At 33.8% G+C, this 20,551-nt stretch overlaps 1 non-coding gene across 1 annotated transcript; it reads left to right on the top strand.

Annotated features, from left to right (window-relative positions):
* The first annotated feature begins 1,928 nt into the window (after nt 1-1,928).
* On the top strand, nt 1,929-2,001 carry TRNAK-CUU (transfer RNA lysine (anticodon CUU)). Its single transcript has one exon. It is a non-coding gene; the product is annotated as a tRNA-Lys (tRNA).
* The last annotated feature ends 18,550 nt before the right edge of the window (nt 2,002-20,551 follow it).

Below are 20,551 nucleotides of genomic sequence, written 5' to 3' on the forward strand. Positions count from 1 at the left end.
AGATATCATGCTCCAAGGTTTCTCTCTGCTAGGTATTATGTTCCTCAAAATCAGGCCTGGAGAAATTTTCAGCCACGACAAGTGGCTTATCCTTGTTAGGCATTTCCTTCTTTAAATTATTATAGTGAAAATTCTCAAAAAATTGCTCATAAAAATTAAAATATTTTAAATTAAATGTTCAACATAATCAAAAATATTTACCCGCCATAATTGATACAGGTCACAGGTTAAGTCATATTTGAAAACATTATAAATTGTATTGATGCACAAATTGAAATTATTGGAAATAACCCTAACACAAAATTATTATCTTTATCTGGAGATCTTTCTGTGATCAAAGTTATTAAAATATCATGCAAAATATGTAGATTTACTAATGATATAGTATTTTATGTTGATAATTCTAATTTCACATAGTTAATATTATCGTCATCTTGTGTTTCTTTATTTAAATTGCAATTGAATTTTAATAATTATGAAGTATATCACTTTAAACGTATCATAAGTAAAGGTATTCAATTACATAACTTTTTTTGAAATAATTTCGTATATAAAAATGGTGTAAGTACTAAAAAATTTGGTAATTATGCTGAAAATAATGAAATTGCTATTGATCAATTGCAAAAATTGTTAAGTACTTATAATCATTATATTTGCTAAAAACAAATATGATGTGGGTTGTATCAGTATGGAACCTCCACGAGTAAGCATAACTTCAGAATTACGAATAGCGGGTAGACCATAACCAGACTCTCCTAAAGATAATAGTGAAATTAAGAAACAAATAGATGAATTTTTAAATGCTGGTATAATAAAACCGTCTTTTAGTCCTTTTGCTGCACCTGTAACTTTAGCTTATAAGAGAGATGAACAGGCAAAAACCAGATTGTGTATTGACTATTGGAAGCTTACCAAATTACTAAAACAGATTCTGAACCTATTCCTAGAATTGATGCTGTCTTAGATCAATTAACGAATGCAAAAAGTTTTTCCACATTAGGCTTAGCATCTGCTTATTGGCATATAAAGTTAAATGAAGAAGATAATGAAAAACTGGCATTTACTACAAATTTTGGCCTTTTGATATCAATAGGTTGGAAAAATTCCCCAGCTGTTTTCCAAAGAGCTCTTAGGCAAATTTTAAACAAATATCTGATTCAGTTTGTTTTAAGTTATTTTGATGACACTATAGAATTTTCTCGAAATTTTGATGAACATCTTAAACATATTAAGACAATATTTGACATATGTGAAAAACAGAATATAAAATTAAAACAATCCAAATGTAATTTTGCTAAAGAAGAGATAAATTTTCTGGGATATGAGGTTCAAGTAGAAAAATATCAGCCTAATAATGCAAATATTGAAGTTATTAAAAAATTACAACCCCCTAAAAATGTTAAAGAATTATAAAGATTCTTAGGAAGTATAAACGTGTACCATAAATTTATTCAAAATATGCAAAGATTAGAGCCTCTTTAACAAATTTACTTAGATACTCGTTATAAATGGACTACTGAATGTCAAATAGTTTTTCAAAATTTGAAAGCTGCCTTAATTCCGAGACCCATTCTAACTTTATTTAATCCAAAATATTCCTTGCCATGCACTTGTGGATGCATCTAAAGAAGATGTGGGTGCAGTTTTGAAACAAGAACACCCGGTTGGTAACCAACAGCCAATAGCTTTTCATTCTAGAAAATTAAGGTCTTATGAGCAAAATTATGTAATTACTGAATTAGAGTGTTTAGTGATTATTGATGTTATAGATAAATTTTATTATTATTTACATGGTAATAATTTTACTGTACATTCTGATCATGCTTCTTTAGTTTGCCTTAAGAATATTAAGCACCCTACAGGCAGGTTATTTAGATGATCTTTGTAATTATCTATGTATGCAAGGTATTTCTCCCCCTTCATAACATGCCTTCGTGGTGTAATGGTCAGCACACTCGGCGCTTATTCGAGAGCTCCGTGGTTCGAGTCCCGGCGAGGGCATTGCTTATTTTTCATTTTTCCTGCTTTCAAAAAATACCTAATGTCTCTACATGTATGATTTTATATAAAATATAAAAAAGGTTCTACTAATGTTGAAGCTGATCTGCTAACTAGAAATCCTGTTTGTCAACATTTGAGTCTGCAAGTTAATTTATTATCATTAGAAGAAATTAAAGAGCATCAAAATTTAGATAATGTAGGCAATCCTAAGTACAAGAAAATTAATGATTTATATAACTATTAAAAAGCAAGTATTATATAAAATTGTAATTCCAATATCTCTTCGTACTAAATTACTTGAAGAATCTTATATTAATTTCGGGTATATTGGTGTGTCCTCAATTTTAAATTTATTATCTCCTCAATACTATTGGTCAGGAATTGTTCAAGATGTTAGAAACTATTGTGAACATTGTGAAGTATGTCAGTTTCACAAGCAAAAACAAATAAAAAAGATATGGGTTAATGCAAGCTTTACCATCTGTTAATGAATCTTTTGAATTATTATCTATTCATACTGTTGGTGGTTTAATTATTATAATTCTGCTACGAAGTATATTCCTATTATTATAGATCATGCTACTCGTTATATATGGACTTTTGCTTCTAAAAGTGTAACTACTGATACTTATATAACTTGTTTAAGACAGATTTTCAAATTCAAATACCAAAGAAAATTTTAAGTAAATTAAATTCTTATCAGGGTAATATAGCATGGACAAAATTATTACCCCAAGTTACTGAAGAGTATAATAATACTCCTCATTCTGTAACAAAATTCCGATCATCATATTTAATGTATGGAAAATTACCTTATGATTTCTTACTTCAAAATCAAGAATTATATCCACCAATTGAAGAAGCTAGAAAAATTGCTCAAAAAGGCTCTGACGATTATCAATGTAAATAAAGATAGATATGGTACTCATTATAAAACCAGTGATTTTAAAATAGGTGATTTAGTAATGTATGAATAATTCCAATATCCTAATACCCGTAAACTCTCTCCTCCTTTCTCAGGTCCATACAAAATTTTAAAACAATATACTGGAGCTACTTATGAAATAGATAAGCCTTATCCTCTAACTAAAAAGAAATCAGAAATTGTTCATTCAACCAGACTCACACCTTTTAATCCAGCTAGTGAATTTAAATTAACTGTTAGAAGTAGTAGAATCCCTGTTTCTGTGCAAAATTAATTTATTTTAGTTTTCTGAATTCTGCATTAAAAATTTTGTTTTCCCGATTATGACATTTTAACACCTGATCAAGACTTTAAAACCTAATTATGACAATTTATTTTTCCCGATTTTGACCTTTCCCAGTCTGGCTACTTTCCTATCTTGCCTTTCTTTCTTCCTAGAGATTTTCCGTTCAAAATTTGTTGTATACTTTCCCTATAGCTCAGGTGATGAGTAGAGGAAAAACTCTAATACCACATTTTGAAAATCTGGATTAGTACCAGATTCTCATTTAAAGAAGATGTATTTTTATTCTTTTTTGACGACATGAATTTTTACACTATGTGTATTACGCCTTTCATCCTTTCTTTAGGGAGGATACACGAAGAGATAGCACACGCGCTTACCCCTAGGAACACCCTAACACCCCGCAAAATTTTATTGCTTTTATTTGTTAGGAGATTAGCTATGGTTATGAAACTGACTTAAGTTTTCTCTATTTTCTTTTTCAGTCACGATCTTCTGACCATAGCTTAGCACAGAAGTGATACTACACACACACACACAAACACATACACTTTACATAATTTTTAAACAGAAATTTTCCTTTCTTCTTATTGTAGGGTAATATTTAATTATATTTTGAAAAAATTTAAAAGACTTTAACTTGATAATACGATTTATTTGTCTTAAATTTCAGTTTTAGTTTTGTATAATGTTGTATTTTATTAATTTATATTGTAGCCAAAATTGCTCTTTTCTACCGACCTAAATTTCCTTCTTGTTCTTCCAGACCATTTCGAATCTGGAATATTCCAGCATGTTCACCAGCTGTATTCCCAGCTTCAAAATCAAGAATTATATCCACCAATTGAAGAAGCTAGAAAAATTGCTAAAAAAAGGTCGGACGATTATCAATGTAAATAAAGAAAGATATGATACTCATTATAAAACCAGTAATTTTAAAATAGGTGATTTAGTAATGATTAGATTTAGTATAGCTCTTCATTCAGTTCAAGTTAATAAAAAGTCTTGAGTTTAGACTTGAGTACTTGCTTGTTCATTTGTAGGATCCCTTCATCTACGCGACAATATGAAAGATTTTTGAAATAAAAAACTTTGACAATTGTACAATGCCAGAAATCAGTTACCTTTCCTAAGGAACGGAGTTTTTTTTTTAATCTGTTGTACTTAAGCACCCCCAACCATCAGCAAGTTGGTACGCTGATTTTGTTGGAGAGGACATGCCAATTATATTATTGTGTTATTCAGTACTGAATTGTACCATTATGTTTTTATATTGAATTTTCTATTGTATTAAATATGTGTATCCACAATAAGAACTTATTCCATTAATCATAAATTGTGTGTTATATTTCCACATCGAAGTTCGCAGATCAATCTGTATTATAATGGAAATATTTTCATCAAGAAAAATTTCAAAGACTTTTATTGAACATTTACTTTGTTAAAACATTTGAACATTTACCTCGTGGAACTGTTTTCCCTATGTGTAACGTGTGTACTACCCTGTTTCCCTTAGAAAGTCCTTCATGAAGGCATCCCTCCTCGTAGGCAGACAGCCCTTGCGTGCTTTGCCATAATCAAATACACCAAATTAAATGTGAGAAACTGCATAGGTGAAACTGCCACCTTGTATTTCGAGGCTGAAACTTATTACAGAGATTTACTGTTAGAGAAAAATGCCTGAAATTTGCATAACACAAGGGGAAGTTGTGAAAGTAACCCATACAGCCAGCCCATTCGATGAATTCAAATGGAGGTCAAACTACCAATGTGCAGCAAACTTATCCGCTTAGTCATACTGGTATCACTATTATTTTGGTGTACTCAAGATCTTCGACTCCCATATCTATAAATTCATAGTTACAACAAAACGACACAGCAGAGGAATGCCTTTAATCTTTAAAAATGTCCTCCATCGAGGGGGGGGGACTTTTCTGGGATTAGCTGCCGCGGGAGTGATTCTTCTCAATCAATATACTTGACATGCTAAGCATAGGAATTTCTTATAGACTTTTCTTCATATTTTGTAAGTATTAAAATTATCGAATTTGCAAGACTGTGTTATTGCAAGTGCTAAACTGCTATAGACTCTATGTATGACTGTTGTAAACTATATCTGACAAAGCACACTCTGTTTATATCTGACTTTGCTGCGGCTAAATTTTGAAAAGAGATAGCTGGACCTGGAAAAGCGGGTTATGGACTTTGATGTAAAAATATATAAGTAGTTTATATTTTCCAATATTGTGAACTTAAGTACAAAAAATTTAATGTTGTGTATATAATGGTCATATTCAAGTATTCTGGAGTATTTGCAATTATATACACAGTATTAAATTCTTTGCCAACATCGAAAGATATAGTCACTCGCGCATTCTGCTAGAGTAAATAACAAGGCCACCTGTACTTGTTATTTACTGTATTATTGGCTTTCATAATAATTAAATGTTCCAAAGTAAGAATATTTCACATGAGTTCCCCCAGATGCCGCAACTTGTCCATTTCGAACAGCTTGAACTGAAATCGTCGAACGGATTATGCGATTAATTCTCATTTGACAGACAACGACTTACGGCAAAAGCGTGAAAATCGTAATTCATTATATATCTATTGCATTATCCGTTCATCACCATCGACAGCATTGAATGTCAAGGGGCTGTTTATTCAGTATTTTGAGTGAAATAATAGTAGGAATAATTTTTTAGTACTCTCTTTTTGTTAGCATTGATTAGTTACAAAACCTAGATAACTACAGCAGCATTTTGTTAGTTAAAATACACTAATAAGCATTTGATTTAGTATTATATTCGGTAACGTTTTTTGGCTAATTTTGTAAGAAATTTTACATCTTTATTTCCTTTTTATCACATAATTTTTATAGTACTCTTAGAATTTCTGTGCTTACTACTCTATTTTTAAACATGTTTGTCGTATGGAGTTTGTTTCTTTATTATTTCGTACATGAAATTACTCTACTGTGAGTATAATTCTGTTATTATATGCAATTCAAATGCAAATTATTTCAATCGAAGATTCGCATGCATCAAGACCCCGTATAATGATGTGTAACGTAAACACGAGCCCAGTTCCCTTGGAAAGTCCTCCAAGAAGACACTTCTTCCTAGACAGGGAATCTTCATCAGCTTTGCACTATTTGAAACAAAGTAAAACCAACAACAACAAAATTCCGAGTAAATATTAATCTCTTACGTATCCCTTAAATGTAAGATCTATCACATTTAGTTAATGATTTGAAAATTAGGTTAGAGCATACTTCCGCGAAGTTGAAAATGAGAAAACTATCTTTCAGCTATTCGGTGCAGATCTGACATACCTTTTGCTGAAAATATTTTCAGACAGTGACGAATATCACATTTTTATTTAAGAATTTATTACAAATAAGCAAGAAATTTCACTTTATAAATTTGATGTCCTCGTCTGTAATAACTACTGTCATCGCTTTAGAAAAAAGTTGTTTATTAATCGCACGCTCGTATTTTGTAGATAGTGATTCTTTTTTGTTTTTTCAGGCGAAGAATTGCACGTATTAGCTAGTTATTCGAAGAAATCATGCAAACCATGCGATGACTCTCACACTACGCAAGCGGTATTTTAATACCGATGGCACAGCTGCTCAAACAGCTGTTTTATGTCAAGACAAAATTCTCAGGAAGCTGTTTATTCTTTAAGTATTGGAATCTCGAAGTACTTTAGAAATTTGTAACAAAAGCCATAAGTTTGCGGGGATTTTTATGCATAAATGAAGTTATGACACTTTTAAGTAGGCCAGTATTCAGCAGTAAAAATATTTGCGAATAAAGTTTTCTGTTTTTATCAGTGCGAAGTTAGAATCCTTATTAAAATTTAGTAGATCATAACCATACATTTATTATCGTGTAGTACATGCCTACATAAACATAAACACTTCCAGGTTAGAATTTTAAGTTAAAATGAAGTACTGATCTGCTTTATCCAATTAAAGTAACAGGGAAAAGGAAGGGGGGCAGAAGGTACGAAAAGAACAGGTAATAATGTTTTTACCTGATTATAGTAAAGCACACGAGTGCTATCTGCCTAAATGTAAAATTGTGATTTGGTTTATTTGATTACTCGAGGCAGATAGCTGGCGAGGGCTATCTGCCTAAGGGGAAGGATGCCTTTGGAGAGGACTTACTGAGACTGGCTCGTATCTTCTTTTACACATGGGGAAAACCACGAAAATGCCTATGCAACCAGCCCGTCCGCCTGGAACCGAACCCAAACCGAAATATCAGTGTTCAACAACTTTACCGTTTGGCTGCTGGTAGGCCTCTTTCATTGGAATCAAATCTAGATGTCAATGCATTGCTCGCACTGTATCTGACAAATACAATACACTTTGCATTCTTAATTCATTTTTATAAGATTACTTCATATTTGTTTGTTGTAAGCTGCAAAATTAATATTTTTTCGGAAATACACAAAGTATTTATTTATTATTATTTTTGTAAACTTTTTACTGTATTATAATTAAAGGCATATTTGATGTTATAGCATAAGAGTTGGAACATTATTTTGTCACATAGGACGAGCACTTGTAGGGTAGGCATAACAGTAGGGTATTAAACAACACAAAATATGTATTTCTATATGTTCATACATTTTTTTTTTCATTTGGATAATGGCGAAGCTAACAAGGGTGACCGCTAAGGAAAGTGATGTCTTTGTGGAGGACTTCATATTTGCATGATAAAATAAAAATTGTGCTGAAAAAACGTGAAATGTTATACATACATATGTATAAGATAAAACATATGTAAAGCATAATACTAACTTTATTTACAATAGTCGCTTAACTTTTGATTTTAATTTGGTTATTTCCTTTTTATGCCCTAAAAATAATAACTATTTATGCTAAATCTGTCTGAACTGGGCCATTCAAAATTAATCGTTGTCATATGATTCTTGCATAACACTAACGGCACATACATTACTCCAGTTAATAATATTTTTTATAGTTATTAACTAGCCAATCCAGATGAAGCTAAACCAAAATTAATCACTCTGATTGGAGATTTCTGCCTGGATACGTTCCATTCCTTCTCTCACCTTGTTGCTGCCAACCTGCCAATGCATGTTGCTTGAAAAGTATTTCAAAATTTTATACTGCACCGATCTAGTTCTTCAAAAAAAAAAAAAAAAAAAAAAAAAAACAGGCGCTTAGTGCACCATTTTGTCTGCGTTTGCTTAAAATAGAATTTGTCAGCGAGAGTAAAGAAAAATATTAAAATCGTTATGACAGCATCTAATGACAAAAAGGAAGTAACTAACACATGGGAATTCAGCTATACTTGCTTCAACATACCATTGCTCGCACTGTATCTGACAAATACAATACACTTTGCATTCTTAATTCATTTTTATAAGATTACTTCATATTTGTTTGTTGTAAGCTGCAAAATTAATATTTTTTCGGAAATACACAAAGTATTTATTTATTATTATTTTTTTAAACTTTATACTGTATTATAATTAAAGGCATATTTGATGTTATAGCATAAGAGTTGGAACATTATTTTGTCACATAGGACGAGCACTTGTAGGGTAGGCATAACAGTAGGGTGTTAAACAACACAAAATATGTATTTCTATATGTTCAGTTGTATTGTTCTTCAACAATACATATATGTTTGTGTGTGTATGTAGGTAAAATAAAAAAAAATATGAAACGCAAAATTCCTAACTTTAATTTAATTATATCCCCATCCTGCCTTAAAAATACTAACATATGAATATAAAGTGCGTCACCTGAAAATTAATACGTTTTATGTCTCTTATGTTAATCAAGCTCCAGTGCGACGGCTCTCAGCTATTCAGATTAAAGAAATAATTTACTGTATATCTAGCGCTTTATTGATGCATATCCCTTTTGTCTAGTATTTCGCTCGCTTCCGCTTAGATGTGTGCTTAGCGTGTGCTGTTGTTCATTATTCTGAAAATGTAATCTGCATAAAATTGGGGCGTGCATAGCGCACCCATAACAATGATATGTAATGGAAAAGAATATGTATCCTAAGAATTAGATATCAAGGAATAAAATTACGTGTGAAAATTGCGACTACGTCTGCCTTCAAGTCTCATCCTTCCAAAGACGCAGTAAAGTTTCTCCAAGTTATTATAACGCAAAGAACCGTCGTCAATCCATTGCAGCTATTTTCCAAATACCGCCATTTTATATCTATATATATATGTGTGAGTAAGATAAAAATATGCAAATCAAAATTATAATTTAAACTAACCCCTTTAATTCCCCTTAATTCTCCCTATCTATTCTAAAAATTGCGTCATTTCTAAATCAATCCATCTCGCATGGCTTGCGTAACTCTATGGCGTAACTAATTCGGAATCTAAACTCACAATTTTGAGAAGAAACTTTTCTAAACGAATGGAGTTCCAAGTGAACTGTGGCCACAGATGTCAATTGGAAATAAAAATGGAATTAAAACAACCTTGACTGCTAAGTTTCATAGATATTACGAACTCAACATTATTAGCATACTACACAATAAGATTTCTTCCTCTTCAATATGGATCTGCCATCTATCCTATATAGGTGTTACGGATCAACACTGCTCCGTCTTTTTCTTGTTTCCATTACATATATATACATTTACTAATGGAATGTTGAGTATTAATATATTTAATTTAATTCAATATTTAATATACTCGTATATATACATATCTGTAAGATATAAGAAAATACGATAGCTGCTTTAAAAATAATTGACGATCTCAGAATTAACATTCTAGATTTGGTGATCTTCCACTAAATTCATCTGTTCTCCCAAATTCAAGAATCTTCTATGTTATGTAACAACGTCAAATTAACCAATCACAGACTAGCTCTACTTATACCTCGTATTCAGTATAAATACCGCTGGCAAGTTAATTGCCCTTCATTATCTTTCCCTTCCCTAACTGCTGCTCTGTCATCCTCGCGCCGCTTCGCTTTCTCAAATGCCTAAGTCTTATTATTTAAAAGCCAATATACATAAAAATTTATCATATTTAATTATGATTGAATAAATGTTTACCAAATTAATTCGATCTGTCTGAGAATAAAGTCTGGTGATTTGTCGAAAATCAGTTTTGTTTTCTTCATCTGTATGCCTTAACCACAGCCATGACGGATATCGAAAGCTGTTAATAGTTCGAGGCTTCGACTGCGCATTCCAAATCATGACATATATACATGTGTTTGTGTTTGTATGTGTGTGTGCAATAATATTGATGCGCAGTCGTGCTGGCAGAGGGACGAAACAAAGGTGACGAAACTAGATTCCGACAAAACACCAATCTTTATTTTCGCACATTATCAAATCATTTCCTAGTAGATAAGATATTTCTAGATCATAAGCAATTACAATATTTTTTATATGCACGTTCTATCATCTTAATAAGAACAAAGGAGGATATAGCAGCATAGAGATGTTAGCAAGGCGAAAGCTAGGGAAAGAAATGACGTAATTAACTCGCGGTATTTATACCAAAGTAGATGTAATTGTAGAGACAATTTATGTTTGGTTAATATTAGTTTTAGTTACCCTTTCCAAGTAGCGTTATATACACTCTTTTGTAAAAAAATCGAAGCACCAAGAAGGAATTTTGCGATCCTGACGAAATTTGGTATGCGAAAACACCTTGATCGAACATGCAAATGATCAAAGTTTCAAGTCAAATGAACAGGAATTACGATCATAGCTCGCATTTCTAGTGCGCAGTTTGAAAAGTATAAAATCAGTAACAGAGGTTGAAAAATTTACCTTTTTTTTTGTTGCTGCCATTGTAATTCCGTAAAGAAGCAACTAAAGATGCCATTACGATGATATTGAAGGCCTTACAGACAACTAAACGGCTTCGAACGTGGTCGCACTGTAGGGTTGCGCGAAGATGGATGGTCATACCGAGCAACAGTCCGCCACTTGCATCGTACAGACAGTGCTGTGCAACGATGTTGCCAGCAATGGTTGCTACAAGGAAATTGCCGACGAAATGAAGGCTCTGGAAGGCCAAGGATCACGAATGCGAGGCAAGATAGGATGGTTGTTCGCCAGGCACGAACCGCCCCAACGGTATCATTGTCGACTATTCAACGCACTATAGTCACGTCTATACCTCCCGTGGTACCGTCCACCATCTCACGGCGCTTGTCTGAGGCGGTGTTACGCTCACAGAGGCCTTTAAGATGTTTGCCTTTGACCCCACAACATTGGCGGAGTCGTCTTGAGTGGTGTCGCAGCCGATCATCATGGCTGCCATCAGAATGGCATCGTCTAGAGTTCAGCGATGAATCCCGCTTTACTCTTGAAGCAGATGACCACCGTGTTCGTGTCTGGAGAGGACGGGACCAGCGGTCCCAATCAGCCTTTGTTTTACAAAGGCATACAGCCATAACCCCTGGTGTGATGGTGTGAGGCGCTATTTCTTATGACAGCATGTCATCTTTAGTCATCCTCCGTACATCTTGCACAGCTCAGCGATATGTTGATACCATCCTGCGGCCGGCTGCATTACCCTTCATGGCACGTCATCCTGGGGCCATTTTCCAAGAAGATAATGCCAGGCTACATACCGTTGGCATATCTCTGGACTGTCTCCATGCGCTATCATTCCTTACCTCGACGAATTCAAGCATACATTGCCCCCAGGGCCGGTTCAACCAACTACTAATTTGAACACTCAGTGGTTGATTGTGAGCCGTGAACTGTTACTATGACCTTGATTTTTTAATCATTTTATTATCTGTGTATGAGCTATACATTTATTCAGTTTCATCATGGTGCTTCGATTTTTTTGCAAAAGAGTGTAACATAGAAAGATCCCGAATTTGTAAGAACAGATGAATTTAAGGGAAGAGAACCAAATCTAAAATAGTTAATTGTGAGGTCGCCAATTACTTTTAAAGCAGCTATCATATTTTCTTATATCTTATATATATATATAATATGATAATTTTATAACAATAAAGAAAATAGGCGTAAAAAGGATTTTCAAAACAGAACATCAGTGTTAAAGTTTCTAAGATTGCTATACAATATTTTATTAACGTAAATTATAGCTTACTTAATTAACTCAAAATTAGTGTTTTACAGATGTACAACGTAATACGTAATACATACGTAACGTACATACATAACTTCCATTCTTAGCCAAAAGCTGTTGGCACATTTTTTGCACTGTGTAATACATTTTTTAGCTTATATTTTATTTCTGAATTTTGTTCAATTACCTAAGGCAAGGGTCGGCAACCTATTGAAACGGAAGAGCCAAACGTTACAGTTTACAACGTAATACGTAATACATACGTAACGTACATACATAACTACCATTCTTAGCCCAGTTTTAAAGAGCCCAGTTTTCACAAAATTTCCCAGTTTTTAAAGAGCCACTAAAAAGTTTCGTTTCCGTATTATAGTTTTGCTTATATATATTTGATTTTTGACTTAAAATAAACGGCTTTAAATACGTAATAATATATACGTATACATATATATAAGCACAGATATAGACAGTTAAACATAAATGGGAACATTGGCTTTGCATGCCTTTTGAATGATTGATTAAATCTGGCTTATAACTTGTTGATTTAAGTTTCAAGCACGACTTAAGATTTTTATTTGTTAGTTGACTTCAAACTTTACTTTTTATTATATTCATGCAAGAGAACGCTTTCTCGCATGAATAAGTCGACCCGAAGATCGTCAGTACTCCATATGCCAACTTCTTCACCTCACTGTATCATCTGAAAGACTATTCCATGCGCCGAATATGAGGGCCTCAACTCGTGGAATTTCGTTTAGAGCTGTCCACTTGTGTTGCTCGATGTGCATGCATTTCTGGACCTCCAACTCTTCCAACTTGCTCTTGAGTTCTGTGAAATTGCCATTCTACAAGTCTTTGGTTTTCAAATATAGCAGTTGCATTTGAAGCGATCCAGCATCAATTCCAAAGGTCTCATTGTTGATATCATTTGTATTTGCCTTGAGAGGATTTAGTATGAACGCAAGAGTACTTTTGTTTGTTTTGAATTGCTCGAATCTTTCAGCGAATCCATCCTTCATGTTTTCTAAAGCTATGTTGAAGTAATTCGTGTCAATAGTTGCGTTGGTCTCATTACGATATACTTCAGATTTTTAAAATTAATTAATTTACCGCTCTCCATGTCTTCAACAAAAATAAGTAATTTGTTTTCGAAACAAACTACTTCTTCAAGCAAGGCGTAAGCTGGGTTTCCCTTTCCTTGCAGTTTTATATTTAGTTCATTTAGGTTTACTGCGGTGAGACCCGGTGGCGCAGTGGCTAACGCATCGCGCAGCAGCACCACAGCTCCGGGGCTTGATTCCCGGGCTGGGCAAGGTCGACTCAGCCCTTCATCCATTGAAAGGCTGATTCGACTACCATGAAGTAGAATTTTTGCAGCCGTTTGTCTTCTTCCGATTCGGGATGGTCAATACTTTTTTTCATTGATGAATGTTTTTATTTCACTTAAGCACAAAGCAAAACGTTGCAATACGTTACCTCTGGAAAGCCATCATACTTTATTGTGCAGAAGTAGGTCAGAAAACTGGCTATCTATCAAGGAAATCTTTAAACTGGAGGTGGTAGTGTGCTTTTGCAAAATGTCGTTAATAAACTTAATTACCAAGTTCATGACCTCAACTATTTCGGCCGGAAATGTTTGGGCACAAAACGCTTCTTGATGAATTATACAGTGAAAGTTAGAATTTCATGGTTTATTTTTTTCTGAAGAATTGATTCTGAAGGGCTTTATATCAGTTTCATTGTCTTCCATTTTTGCCCAAACATTTGCTATATTTTCTCCACGAGTTTGCCCTGAGAGTGATAGCAATCCTACAGTTCTTCCTTTGGACCTTGGGAGGACATATACCCTACGAAAAAGATAACTCGTGCCGTGTCTTTTATGTCACAAGGCCAGGGGTGTTTGTGCTCCGGGGAAACCCCGGATTCCGGGGATTTTGAACTTCGATACCCGGAAATTCCGAGGATCGTCGTTCAAAAGGAAGTAGGAATAATAATGAATTATTTATTTTGATCTGGGTAATTTTGTTTGCTTTGAAAGCAGAAAACGCAAGGTTAGTGTGTGTGGTGAAAACTTTTCCTTTCTTTCTCCAAAGGCAGTGATAATGCGTGAAAAAGGGGGAAAAACTTCTTTTTTGTTCTTTCCTTATTGCGAGTTATGACTCATTCCCCCGGTTCTCGGACATTCTCTTCTGGATTCTTTTCGGCAAGTAGGCGCGGCAGAAAAAAAAGGGAGAGACTTCGTTCGACCAGATGTGCGATCACGTGACTCTGGGTTCAAAGGTCTTATCTCTCCTGGCGTGGCGCCAATAAGTAGAGAAGGGGGATTTTTCGCCGTATTAGCTATTTGTCATTGATCGCGTCTCAACTTTTTTTTCTCCGCTGTGTAAAATTTTCGTTTCATTTATTGATGCACGTGTAAATTTTTCGTTTCGTTTATTGAAATATTTTTTTTTTTTTATGTACGCAAGAGAATTTCACTATGAAATTTCTCGATATAAATAGTGATATTATACAATTAGAAGAAGGTGGAATTGGATTGAACGGAGAGATGGTAATGGGGATACCATCGGCACATGGTGCAAGAAAATAAATGTTGCTGGACAAGCATATTGTGTTTTTTGTAACTCACTGCTGAAGTATGGTGGGGAAGGATTCAAGGCTTTCACAAATCATTCTAAAACTGTGACGCACATAAAATATTCAAAGTGCATTAGACATTCAATGACTTTTAGTAATTATGCTAATTCAAAAAATACTGATGACTTACTGGAGACTGATGCTCGGCCATTGGATATAGTGACAAGAAAAGCACGCCAAGAGGTATTAATAACTTCGCTTATCGCCGAGAATTCTCTTTCTTTCAATGTAGCTCCCAATTTAATTGAACTCTGCAAACAGTTGAGCCGCGATCAGACGGCACTAAACTCGTTGGAAATGTCCAGGACTACTGCATGTAATAAGATGAAATATGGGCTCGCAAAAACTATTAAGGAAAATATCATTAAAACTTTAAAGGAGACTCCATTTTCTCTAAATTTGGATGAAAGTACTAGCAATGCTCAAGAAAGTATACTGGCAATATTGATGCAGTTTTATGACAACAATCAAAATGAAGTTGTAGTTCATCATTTTGCATCTCTAAAGATAGAATCTTGCAATTCAGAAGCTGTTTTTAAAGCAGTTGTTAATACTATTGAAGATAATAATATTCCATGAGCAAACTTAATTAGTGTATTAATGGACTCATGTAACACCATGCGTGGAAAAAAAAAGGATGTTGAAACCAGACTACAATCAAACAAAGCACCCCACTTATTAGATATTGATGGTGACACATGTCACACAGCTAATAACTGTGCAAAAAAATTTGCTTCATGTTTTGATAGATACTTAGAAGATTTGTTTGATGACATCTATTTTGATATGAAAAGATGCAGTAAAAGAGAATATTTTTTCAAAATCTGTGAATCCCTTGCCATTAAAAAACTTAAGCCCTTGAAGAGATCAGACCATAGGTGGGTGTACATTTTATGTGTTTTAGAAAGAATCAAAGATCTCTGGGATGCTCTTATTGCATTTTATTTTCACTACTTGGATAAAACTGATAAAGGGGATTATTTTTCTTATGTTAAAACTGTATACAATAAAAGAAATATTTCTGCAGCTCAGAAAAAAAATTGTTGAAGGGGTGTATTCTTGCTTGCATTCCCAACAACTCACAAAGGATGCTTTAGCTCGGAAAAAAAGAATACTAAATGGGTTATTTGTTATGCAAAACAAAACTTTATTGCATATGGCATTATATGCAGCAGTATTACCAGAGTTCAACACATATATTAAATTATTTGAAACAAAAAAACCAATGCTTCATTTAATACATTCCAGTATTTATAAATTGATGGCAAAATTTTTCTCTTTTTTTATGAAGCCAGAAAATATAGAGTGCACATCTTATAATGATTTATTAAAGGTTGATGTCACAAATCCAGAATTCCATCTACCTAGCAAAGTAATATTTTCTGGTGCAGAAGCTTCCACTCTCCTGAAGAAATTATCAAAAAAATCATCCAATAACAAAAGAATTCCAAATTTCTCTGATGAATGCTTATACTAATACAGCACAGCATATGAAACAGAAATTACCCCTTAAAAATTCATATCTAATTAGTTTTACAGCATTAGATCCAGAGCTAAGAGGTAAAACCAGTACAATATTAGCTTTTGAAAAATTATCATCTTTTATGTCCCATATTTTTAGTGATAATGAAAAGTCAAAAGTAGAAGCTGAAATAAGGTTATACCAGAGTGATATTGATATCACCAAAGAAATGCTCTACACATCTGATGAAAGTGGAAATCAAGTCAAGTGTACAATTGATAAATATTGGTCTAAAGTTTTTAATTTAAAAGATGATTTGACAAATGATTATAAGTATCCTACATTGGCTAAATTGGTCAAAGCCTGCCTTAGCTGCTTCCATGGCCCATTAGTGGGAAGTGCATTCAACTTAATGGATACACTTGTCACTGACTATAGAACCTCTCTTAAGATTGATTCCCTAGATGCAGTGCAGACTATTAAATATGATTTAATGGCTTCTAAAGAAACCTCATGTGAAAAATATGGCTAAAAAAATCCAATGACTGATCCAATTCACAAAGATCTCTTACTGAATATGAACAGAAGTTGAAAAACATATCAAGAGGACTTAAAAACATGTATTTCAGATGAGTCACCTATAAAAGTCTCTGAAAAACCTTCTACATTAGCAGAAAAGCAAACTGCTTCTACCTCTGCATGTGCAGTTCTCGAGGAAATTTCTTCAACTGTAAATGAGGAAAATAAAAGTCAACCTTCCTGCAATTATGAAGTTCACCGCAAAAGAAAGACAAGCCCACAAACATCAGAAAATAAAAAAAGCAGCAGAAATTAGATAATTTTTTTAAAGAATTAATTCAGGTAATTTAAAATATTTACATAAAATGTAGTAGTTTATATGTTTGAAAATTTATGGTTATTAATTTTGCAAAAAAAGTAATTCATTGAACTTTTATAATTAGGTCATTCAATACTTCATAATTGTAATTTTTCATTTCTCTCCCCCCCCCTTCTCGAAACTCCAAAATGTCGGTAGTAAGTCCGTAAAAGTTTCAGGGGATTTTTTGGGGTCCCACAAACACACCTGCAAGGCTCATCTATAACAAGTGATAAGGCAGAAGCCAGCTGAATGTCATCCACTTGCATATGTGTTACATCTTAGCAGTTCTATCTTGTACTGTTTTTGCAGATAATGGCAAATCTTTGATTTTTTTCATGATTTCTGCTTTGATTTTACGAAACAGTGATCATGAAACAGTTATTCAGATATAAACAGTTATTCGTATAAAACAATCTTTAACGTATTCATCATCTGTGAATGGTTTTACTCTTTTTGCAATTTCTAATGATACTGCAGAGCTTGGCAGATTTACATTATTAGAAGATTGTGCCAGTTAACTTAGCATGGAACTTGACTGTTGTTGTTTCCTTTTTAAAACTTTTTTTTTTTTCGTGCGTCCCCAGTTGGATATTTACCAGCAAACTGGGTATGTTTTGAAGTGTCTTTTTAAATTCGACTTCTTATTGTGTGCGAGTTTTTGGTGGCAAATGAGATAAGTCGGATCTGTGTTGCATATGAATGCAAACGACTCCGCCCAATCCTGATTGAATTCTCGGTTTTCTTTTTCAGTTCTTCTCTTTTTTACTAGATGCCATGCTGACGGATGAGCTGAAAAAAGGAACAATAGTTCAAATTAACAGTACAGTAACATCGTTCAAATTTATCTCATTACGGTCATGTTAAGCATAGCTATTTGTAATTAACGATTATGAAAATAGAAGCTATTGAGAAATTAAGTACTTAAAAATATATTTTCTTATTTTTTAAGGGTTTTGATAATAAATTATTAATTTTTCCGTATGGAACTGGAGAGCCGCAACTTTACATTGAAAGAGCCGCACGCGGCTCGCGAGCCGTAGGTTGCCGACTCCTGACCTAAGGTATGATATACATTATTGAATTATTATAATGTAGCCTATAAATCATTCATATCAAGATCATTTTTATCCGAAATACGAGCCGAACTACCAGTTCTCGGCGAAAATGCAGAAGAAAACTAAGAGTGATAAAACAAGTGTAAAAAAATTCCCATTTTTAGCAAAATAGGTTAATTAAACATTTCTTCTTCTTTAGCTTTCTATTTCACTGTGTCTTATGACTCACTTGACTCGCGAATTATGATCTGAATTTATTTAAAACCATGTATTTATTACAGCGGTTTTTTAATTCAACGAACTTAGCATTAAATGAAATTTTTGATGATCTTTTAATTATGATCATGATTTGTAAATGTCTAAACAAATACTCGTCGAAAAACTACGATGAACACGCTGAAACAATCAGCAACACAGCCTTCAGGCTATCACGGTGAGGACAGCATCACGGAAAAGCGCTAAAATACAACTCCCTACCTGGTCGATCGCTCTCACGCTAACTTCTGAATTTCACTACACTGCTACTGAACTTAAGCTACTCCACACTATTACTCAAGATACTGCTCTCTCCGCGTATAGGCAGGATATATATAGCATTAACGTACCTTCGAGAACATTCTCGAGGAGAACCACTAAGAATGCGTTCTAGAATGTTCTCGCTCCGTCTATGGCATATCGCCAATCTTGTCTCCAAACATTGCCAAATGGGCGATTTCGCGCCAAATCTGGCAACCTTGCCTTTCGCTGTCTCTTTTTGGAAACCCTAGCCCCGGTTTGCGGGGAAGCTATCTTACCGCAGCTGGGCATTTAGCAACGGTATTCTTAGGAAGAACAGCTTTAGCGTTGCCAACATTCTTTTTTCGATAGGACGGGCAACGGAAGCAGTCCAAAATCTTATTCCACACTTTATAGTCAAACTGCCTGCCACTCAAAATCTACATAAATTCTAGAATGAGCGACCCTCGTGGCGGAAAAAGGCAAAAGGAAAAGAATTTAATTAAAGAACATTTCGTTTGTAAAACTTAAAGATAAGAACCACAAATGCACTTTTTCCAGCTTTTTATATTGAAATTAATATATTTATATATTCAAAATAAAATTAAAGAGCGGAAACGCTTTTCTTTAAAATATCTGCTAAAGTTCTGTTGCAACAGCTATTGTCTTATTTAAAGATTATAATCTGCAGTGAGGTATTTGCATAGCCCACTGCAGATTACAATCCATAATATAAACATAGATTTCGTGACATGGGTTTTTCTGACAAAGAGCTCTCTAAGTTTCAATAGTTTCAATTTTTAGGCAATTTATTACTGCAGGGTAATTCATCACGTGACTCGGGAATTACGATTTGTATTTATTATATTGTAGGGTTACTCTCTGTAAATTAACCAAAAGTTCTTAAAATCCTCCTAAGACAGTTAAGCGAGTTGTATCTCCGTCTGTGAAACTACAACTGTATCCTGAGAAAGTTTGCACATCCATTATATTATAGGCTTTAAAACAGAATAAGTGCACGACTTGTGCTTACAAATCAAACGAAGATAACGAAAGTTGAACTATTTATTGAAATAAATTCGATGCAGGAGACTACAATGCAAATGACGTTATTCTGAGTTGGCTCAAATTCCAACTGAGCGATTTACTTCGGCTAGCAAAATGACTAATTCCAGATAACTACAGTAGTAGAACTGGTTGAGATAATAGTACTACGATGAGCGCCTTTGCCAAAAGCTCTCTGACTAAAATAGGATACGGATAATAAAGTTACTTATGTGGTCCAAGAGGTGCACTAATAAACTAGATAAGAAAATTAAGCTTCTGAGGGCACAGCACTTTGATGAGCTAGCAAGTGAAATTTCCGAGAACGGTCAAAGAAGTGAGATAAAGGAAGACCATAGTTCCCTGTACTGCAGCAACGCCAACTAGATAGGAAGTGATAAGAGGCAAAGTCACGTCACGCCTAAATCAAAATACAAATTAAAAGGAGAAAAATTAATATAAACTATAAAAATAATGCAAGCAAAGTAAATAACCTATACAATTATTTGCAGTTCATGAATTCGGAAATGCAACGATAAATATTTGCAGTATCATAGCTAAGTTCAGTGTTGAAGAAACGATCATTAAGTTTAGAAATATGGCCCAATGTATAATCGATTTTCAAGTCACAATTGATCAGTTTGTTTCTAATCAGGTAATGAGCATTTATAATTGTTCTCAGAAGCTT

Source organism: Stegodyphus dumicola, chromosome X1, assembly GCF_044657685.1.
Source record: "Stegodyphus dumicola isolate Sdum_Otavi_A_Nest chromosome X1, ASM4465768v1".
NCBI classification, from domain to species: Eukaryota; Metazoa; Arthropoda; class Arachnida; order Araneae; family Eresidae; genus Stegodyphus; species Stegodyphus dumicola.